This window comes from Hibiscus syriacus, unplaced genomic scaffold (assembly GCF_006381635.1).
Source record: "Hibiscus syriacus cultivar Baekdansim isolate YM2019G1 unplaced genomic scaffold, ASM638163v2 tig00117048_pilon, whole genome shotgun sequence".
Classification (NCBI taxonomy): domain Eukaryota; kingdom Viridiplantae; phylum Streptophyta; class Magnoliopsida; order Malvales; family Malvaceae; genus Hibiscus; species Hibiscus syriacus.
In genome coordinates this window covers 9,991,692-10,000,520 of record NW_024063538.1, presented here as the reverse complement: position 1 = coordinate 10,000,520, position 8,829 = coordinate 9,991,692, and positions in this window count along the sequence as shown.

The following is an 8,829-nucleotide window of genomic DNA, read 5'->3' as shown; positions in this document are numbered from 1 at the left end:
ATCTTGAATTCAAGTACACAATCTAAATGAGTACCATTACAAAACATATACAATTCAAATCACATATCTTACTAACATAGGCACACATTAGAAAATAAATCCTAAAAATCTTTCGATGCTCATTCGATACTAATTTCACGCCACAACATAAATGTTGACCTTAACACTTCAAGTTGACCATTCAAGTCCCTTTTTATCCAAATTAGTCCAAAACTCGTATAACATTTTCAATTTTACATTTTAACTTCTAATTATTAGTTCTTTTAGAGTTCATCTCAACTTTTTCATTTATTCAAAATGGTCTTTCGCCATTTAAATTCAATTAAAGCTTCGAATGGCATAATAATAAATTCCAGCATTTAATTCCACCATAATAGCTCAATAATTACACCATTTTTGAATAAGTCACTAAATTTCCCATATTTATAATTTGGTCCTCAAAATTTACTAACTTTCCAAAATGGTCCAACTTCACATTCTAACATTAATTTCCAGCATAGTACATCATCTGTTTAACAACTGCACATCAACCCCTTAATTTTTATAAATTGTTAATAGGTACCTAAACTCGTGCAAATCTACAAATTGGTCCAAATAACATTCTAAATCGCGTAGAACATTCCAAATATCATTTCTAAGCTTAGCAAAAATTATCATAATTTTCCCTAATTACTTCATGTAGGCTGAACTCTTATGGTTTTTAATCCATGATTTTACTTTGATTCAAGCATTAATTAAACCATTAAACAACATTTTAAAGCTTCTACAATCAAACCCCTAACATAATTTAACCAAGTCACAATTTTCTCAAAACCCTAAGTATAGTTGAATGCTATTTTATCCAATTTCAAGTAGTTTTATTCATTATACAAGCTTGAAAACAACTCTAAAACATCAACAACATCAAAATCTATCATCAATTTATAAAAACCATAATATCCCTTCATCACCATATTCACGAACTTCTTATTTCAAGCATGTTTAGCATACACAATTGGAACCAAATGATAGATCATTTCTAATAGAATAATTTTCTATTTCACGCTTTAATTGAAAAACCTAAGGAATTTGCTTGAAAATAAAAAATAATTTTTTTCCTCCAAACCCTGTGAAGCTCATGTCCATGGCTCATTTTGAAGAATAATTGTCATGAAATTTCTAGTTAATTTCATGTACATTTTCAATTTATTAGACTTGAATGAATTACAAATTCATTTAATGGGAAATGACATTTTACCATTAATGAAACTTGATAATTACAAAATTACCCTGTCACATATCAATTACCATATTCCAAAGTCAAAGATAAACAAATAAATTAGTTATTTCCAATTTTATCCTTGCATTTTTCCAAAAATCAAAATTTTGTCATTTTCATCAAACGGTCCATAATTAAGATGGAAGAAAAATTCTCAAATCAAATGATCCATATTAATTTCCATCATTTTAAATTGTGGAAATAATATTTTTTTACCTTAATTTATCATCCTTCAAAATTTCTCAAAATTTTAATTCAATTAGACTAACCGATGTTTTATAAAACTTCAACACTTTATAGCATTTAATACAAAAATCTAAATAAAAAATTTGATTCTCATGAAAACATCATTATTGGGGATGAACAATTCATTTACCCGACCAAAATACCTAACTTTTGAAAATTACAATTTGGTCCTTAAACTTCTTTAAACTTTATATTTTGGTTACTAAACTTTCAAAATTTATGTTTTTGTCACTAACCAAAATTTTGGGGGTATTACAATTCATCCCCTTAAGAAAAATTTGTCCTAAAATTTTCAATACATACCTGATGTCAAAATCTGAGGATACTGCTTTTTCACATCTTATTCTCTTTTTGAAGTAGCTTTCTCAACATTTGATTTCTCTATCGAACTTTAATAAGTACTCTCCTTTTTCATCAGTCAAATTTTGACTTAATCTTAATATCCTCATGTTTGATAACATGAGAAGGATCTGATCGATACATTAAGAAATATTTTTAACCAACTTAATAAAAGATCTATTTTCTTTTCAAATTTTAATAAGTCTTTTGTCGATTGGAAACTATCTTGAGATTATCTTAAATAATCTTTACCTATTACAAAGTCCATTGTAACCCATTCCTATTAACACTAAGGGATGGATATCAGTTATAACAATCCAAAAGGCACTTCATGCTCTAGTTTAACTTGTTGACATGTCACAAATTAAAAAGAAAAATACTTGGTGATAGCTCTTTTCATGTCTGCCACTTATATCGACTCTTTCCTCGATATTATAAGGATCCATCATAATTAACTTCAAGGTCTTTGGTTTCAATTTTTCCCACTTGTTCTATATTTTCCATACATTTCTCATCTTTTCCTTGCAACTCCTTAATTTGATCTATAAAAATAGGCTTAATTCGAAGTTCCACCACTAATATACCATATTTATGAAAACTCAACTGCACGTCTAATGCTCTCAAGGAAAAGAATGTTTTCGGCTAAGTGCGTTTGCTACTGCATTAGTTTTTCCCAGGAGGTAATCAATAATTACATCACAATCCTTAAACAACTCTATCCAGCTCCTTTGTCTCAAATTAAGCTACTTTTATGATCTTTGTAGATTGCCGTAACCTAATTTTGTTCGGGCACATTTAATTTGAAGCAGTCGAACCATTTCAATCGCACATTGAGGAATTTGAATCAGATGACGCTATGGTATTTTAAGTGGGATTAAAATATCAATTACCCATTACATTAAACCTCATGTCCAATTACATTCATATAATCCATTTCCCAAGCCCAATGCCGATTGTGATCTAATAAATCCAAATTTCAACAGGCCATTTACATACATAAACAAAACCAAATGTCCACCATTACCCGTGTACAACCTCAAAACCCATTACATTTAACCTTAACCCATTTCTATAAATCATCTACGCAATGTTGACCTGACCACAACAGATTACGAAACCCTAGCATGGAGCATCACTTAGACAGCTGTCACTGCTACAGCAAGTTTCCGGCTGTCCTTTTCCAAGCACCTGTGCTCTTCAAGGCACCCACCAATAACCGTTGCCATGACATCAATCGTACGTCCACACCAGTTTTCCTGATTGTACGCTCTATCTCACCTCTCCTCAACAGACTCACGAAGAATGCATACAAAAAACGAGAAAAAATATTAGTTTTGTTGTCTCCAAAAATTTCATCTTGGTAAAAAAGGGTTATAAAACCCACAAAATTTCTTGTAAACTGGATCTTCCCCTTTCAAATTCACAAAAAAAAAGCCACCAATGTAAACATTCCCATATTTTTTAGCAAAAACAGAAAACGAAGCATTATAAAGCATTTTGGTTTTCCTTCTTACTTTCTTAATCAAGTATTTCTTTTTATATCTCTAGAAATACTAAATTCTACTTTTTTATTTATTTTATTTCATTTGAATAGAATAATATAAAAAACCCAAAATAAAAAGGAGCAAAAAAATAAAGGAGGGAGTGGTTTTACCTATCGGTCGGATTCTCACCGTCGCTTGGAGCTTCCATGCTAAATCGGAACGGTGAGATGACATGGTTTACCCCCGTGAACAACATAGTTCAGCCTTGGCTCAATCCAACGATGGATGGTGGAGATTGGAGCGTTGGAGGCCGAGAGGTTCTTGGTCATTTTTTGTGAAGAGGGAAGTAGATTCAGACAAAAAACAAGCCTTGGTTTTTTATACTGAATGGAAACCAATGACGGAGGAGATGCGGCAGCCGACACGGTGGTTTGCGGTGAACGTCTTTCACCAACCTTTAGAAAGGAAGAGAGGGGAGATCATTGTTTTTGAAAAGAGAGAGTGAAGAATAAAAATAAGAAAACAAGTGAGAAAAAGGGCTTATATAGTCAGAACCAAACGACAACGCTTTGGTCTCCAATAGTGCGATTTGAAGGCCGATGGTCTAATCGTTTATGTGGTCCTAGATTTTTTCTCTATTTTGCAATTTGATCACCTATTTAATGTTGTTTTCATTTTGTTTCAAAATTGATGGCTTTATTTTGTTATTTTACATTTTTATTTTTATACTAATTTTTGGATAAATTTCTTTAAGGTCATCCAACCTTTGCCATGTTTTTATAATTTGGTTTCTAATCCATTTGTTTTTTTTTTATTTCTAATTTAATAACTTTTCTGTTAATATTATAATTTAGTCACTAAATGTTACTTTTTCATTTTTGATTATGGTTATTTATCATATTTTATTACAGTTTAGTCGTTATTTATGTTGTTTGTTTTATTTATGATTGATCCTCTGCATTTTATGTTTAATTACAATTTAGACCCTATTATAATATATTTTTCTAACTTCTCGATTTTAATTTTTTAGGTTATTCCAATCAAATTTCCATAATTTTATTTATTTTAAATTTTAAATTTTTAATTTCATTTTATTCTTTAGTTTTTCTATTTGATTTCTCCATTTATTTATTATTTTCATTAATAATTATTCTAATTTTCCTTTTTTTAATTTTTAGGTATGTGCATTAAGGTAATTTCTTATTAATTCAAATTCAAATTATATTATTTTTAATCCTAGCATGTTAATATTTTATTTTCAAGTTTAGCCCTTTTAGGTTTTGGTTCTTCATATTTTAATCCCTAAAATTTAGACTTTTCACATTTTAGCCCTTGAACTTTTAATTAGAACTTCCAAATTAACATAATTGAATTAGGTAAACAATTAGAGCCTTGAAATTAGTTTAATTTCACTCTAGTCCCTGAATTTGGGGAGTAATCTGAGTTGGCCCTCGCCTTCATGCTCAAGAGACCAACTCGATTATTCGATCCAATAACTAGTTAAAATTAAATATGATTAATAGTAGAGCCTCCATTTCTAGGTTTAGTCTCCTATGTTCTTTAAATTACATAATTTGACACTTTATGATAGAGGAAACATTAATTAACTCACCTATCATAATTAGGTACAATAAAAAGTTGTTTGCTTGCATTTGGATTTAAAATAACAAGGCAATGTTGATTTACCAAGGAGTTAATGATGTATCCTCTCCATTATGCTCAGGAGGTGTTTGTTGGTAATTCATGAAATAGATGGACATCCTTTTCAAAACCCCTTCATTTTTTAAAATTTTAAGGCAATGCAAGTTTATTAGGTATAATAATTGATCTCCCATATTCATGATTAGGGGTGAATATTATTGGCTTTAATAAATGAGCACCCTCTTCAACTTTACAACCATAGTGAATTCTAAATTAAATAAAGCATCATACTCAAAACTTATGATTTTAAATATAGGATAATAAACTAGGTTCCAATTTCTAGGCGTTGGGGGGCTAACCCTTCCCTACACGTAACTGACTTCCGAATATATTTTTTTAGTTTTTGTAGACCCCAAACCTAGTGTTTTGATAAAAATAAAATGTTTTATTAAAATTACCCAATTTTATGGTGTTCTTGTCGCACATTAAAATGGTTAGTGGTTACTCTTAAAATTTCATAAAATGATTTCAAAAACACTTCAAAACATTCATCGTTGACACTCGTTGACTTTTTTGCCGAGGAGCCAGTTGCGACAGCTTGACAACTCTGTTGGGGTACTTTTTTTCTAAAAGAAATTGAGAGTCGAGCCACGAGTTTATACCCCTACATTCGAAATTTGGAAATTTTGAGTTCGAATTTATTTAATTTACATTTCATTATTTTCTTTTAAAACAAAAAAATATTTTCTCTCTGGTTAATGCTTTCACTTGATTGAACAGAAATATGATAGTTTCATTGCATATCAAAGCTCTATACCTGAGCTATGTCTCGTTTCACCTAGTAGGGGAAACGTCATACTACCGAGGAACATTGGTCTTTCTCGTGTAGGTCTGACAAAGTACCTCTTGAAAGTAACCTAATGGTTTGTTCGGATATCAATTATGATGCATGCATTACCCCTAAAATGAATTTGATTCATAAGTCTGTAATGGGTCAGAATTGAAGTCTTTATTAACCTTAGCATGTTATAAGGACAGTTTGGGAACCGTTGTTAGAATCAAACGATCATTATAGGGAATCTAGTAAGCCCACCCTGCTAGAGCCAAGTGGATAACCTAAGAGAACTAGAACTCATGATGTTAGGATTTTAATTTCCCTCTCGTGTTTTGTTGTAGCCTCATCTATGAGTTATATTTTTTTTTACTTGTTTACATTACTTTGATTATCATTGTGCTAACTTGATTACCTTTTGCTTTGTTACGTGTCTTGTCATGCTTTATTTTTTACATAAAATTTAGGAGGTTCTTAGAACAAAAATGCCTTTCTTTGGGTTTAATATAATTTCAATAATTACTCTATGGAAAAAGTAAATCAATGAGACAATCTACCTGTTGAGGTAACAAGCTGGACTCAAGAATTTCCAACATTGAAGCCAATCGCTTAAGGTCACAAACTAGCTCGATGAATTTCTACCATAGGAGATGGAGTAAAAGCTTAGAAGGTTTTCAATGTGCCCAAATATGATGAAGGATGATGCATCATCTAGCCACTTGCAAGAGTTAAACAACTGATGGATAAAGCTAAATCTCATAAGCAAATCTTTGATTTCGCTTTCCCATAGTACTGAGATATTGTCAGTTCTTTGAGAATTGTTCTTGGAATAATTATTTTTTGGGTCAATACCTTTCCATACATGCCATTTGCATTGCAATTTCTTTGTTTGATATCTTTCCACATTTCTAAAAGCATACATCAGAACATTCATTCATTTCATGAAAACCATTAATAATAAGATAAGACTCTGATCGTAGTTATTCTGGCCTTATTAGACGCAAGAACACTTTATGTCTATAAAATTTTAAGAATATGACTAAGTAAATTGAGGAACACCTAGCTAAAATCAAGAAAGATCAGAGAAAAAAAAGAAAGAGATAAACTAGTAAAGATCAAGGCTTACATCACTATTGCTCATGCGAACTTGTTAAATAAAGTTGAATATATGTTCAAGAATCACGTTTCATTGGGAAGAGTGTTGTTGAGGATCCTGCACATTATTTGGGCTTGATACCCATTCATAATCCAATAACCGCCCCGATGCATTAAGAGTCTAAACCTCAACCTTCATATATTACTAAAAACCCACCATAATATCAGGATGAAGCTTCTATCCACATTAATTGCCCTATTGCATCTAAAAAAACTAATCATTTATTTGCTAACAACAAGGTCCGATATTTGGATGAAAGAGCCATGAATAAGCTCACTCAATAGTTGAAAAGTTTAGAGGAGAATGTAAAATCAAGAGAGGTGAATGAATCTTTTTATGGGGGTTATGCCAAAGAGCTAAGTTCGGTTCCTAATATGATTCTTCCGATAAAATACAAAGTTTCTGATTTTGAGAAGTATGATGGGACCACCTGTCCTTCGTACCACATTACCATGTTCTGCAGGCGAATGGTTGGCCATGTTGAGAATGTGAAGTTATTAATACACTATTTTCAGGATATCATGATTGGACTTTCTTCCAAGTGAAATAACCATATGAATCGTTCTCAGATTCAATCTTGAAAATACTTATCTCAAGAACTCTTAGGTCAATAGAAGCACATGAATGATATGACCCATGATCAAACAATGATGTAAAATATGGAAATGAAATGTAATGAGAACTTCTGATAATACGCGCATTGATGGAATGACGTTGCATCCCAAGTGCATCCACAAGTGATTGAAAGATAGTTTATCATTATGTTCATTAACACACCAAAGTCTCCATATCTCGATCACACGATAGGAGCTACCACTAAAAGTTTATTTGACATCGTTATGTATGGAGAAATGATCGAAAGAGCTATCAAGAATGGTTGAATAAGGGGCATTAGTAGTGTTGATATTGACACAAGAGTCTAGGTAAATGAATGGAATCTTATTCAGCTAATCATAGGATTAAATATCCAAGAAAAAACTTCTATTAGTCCAATTCTGATGACATATGAGGAATTACTCCCAAAAATAGTTGAGAGGATCCTAATAACTTAAGTGCAGTCCAAGAACCGTCGTTTCTTAAAGATTATGTTGTTAATGCAGTGAAGATACCACATTGGAAGTACATTACACACAACTAAAAATTTTGAGGCATTGAAGCACAAGGTTCAAAATATGATTAATGAAGCTAGGAAGTTTTGAGAGGTGTCAAGGGTTCAGATTTCACACTATTGAAGATGATGAATATTGTGATCTATGTAGAGAAGTTGCCAAAGAAACATGTTGTGTAAGAAAAAGCCAAGATTTTGAATGAGCATCTAGATGTTGGTTGTAATGCCAATGTGAATTCAATAGATGATCAAGGGATTATTAAAACATAAGGTGGCTCGAGTCAGCTTTAAAATATTAGATGAGTTCTTGAAGAAAATTGGTAAAGCGATAATGAGTAAAGAAGCATCAAAAAAGAACTTTATTCGAGGAAAAAAGGGAAAAAAAGAAGTTTAAAGTACAAGTCAAAAGAGCCAAAGAGAACAAGAAAGAAAATGAAAAGAACTATTTATCATGATGCTTGGTTCGTACTCAGGTTTGTTTTATTTTCTCCTTAAAAATTGCCTTTTAATGACACCCCTCTCATTGAAGGTCAGCATAACTGAACCAAAAGAAGGCCATGTTGTTGAAGAGAATAATAAATATTGAAGCAAAATGGTTAAAGGAAAGGTAGTTCACGACTGGCCTATAATTCCAAGAAAAAATGGTCAGATGTAGCCCTTAAGACATCTCAGACACTGATTTTAGACTTTTTAGAAGTGAGTGGGGCATTAGAGGATAAGGACTCGATTAAGCTCCCAGATATCTAATGAGTAATGGGGCATCCT